This window comes from Myotis brandtii, unplaced genomic scaffold, assembly GCF_000412655.1.
Source record: "Myotis brandtii unplaced genomic scaffold, ASM41265v1 scaffold363, whole genome shotgun sequence".
Taxonomy (NCBI): Eukaryota; Metazoa; Chordata; class Mammalia; order Chiroptera; family Vespertilionidae; genus Myotis; species Myotis brandtii.
In genome coordinates, this window is record NW_005363938.1 from 3510296 (window position 1) to 3510822 (window position 527).

Below are 527 nucleotides of genomic sequence, written 5' to 3' on the forward strand. Positions count from 1 at the left end.
ACTAGCTTATTAGTTAATGAATATTTGTCTAATAACAGCCTTTTAGATACCTGTCAAAGTCAAAAGCAACATTCAGAGAAGAGAGAGGTTGCTTTCACATTAACATGCAAAATTAATTTCTGGGCATGGGATGGGAGTGAGATGTAGGGAGCATCACTTCTCCCCAAAATCTTAAAATAGATATTCTTCTGAAGTCCATTTGAAATTATTAAGTATCCCCCTCCCATTTGCACCATTTTCTTTGTCTGTGAAATATTACCCACCCCTGGGATTCTAACTGGAGAATGAGAAAGGTTTAATCTCTGGAGTTAGAGTCGGTAATTTCAATATCTATCTACACTAATAAAAGAGAAACATGCAAATTGGTGTCACTCCGCTACACCCACCAGCCAATCAGAGCAACTATGCAAATTAACCCAACAAAGATGGCGGTTCATTTGCATACACAGGCGTGGAGCGAAGACTGAAGGCTCCAACCAGAGTGAAGACTGAAGACTGAAGAGGCTTGGCTTCTCCGCAGCAGCTGC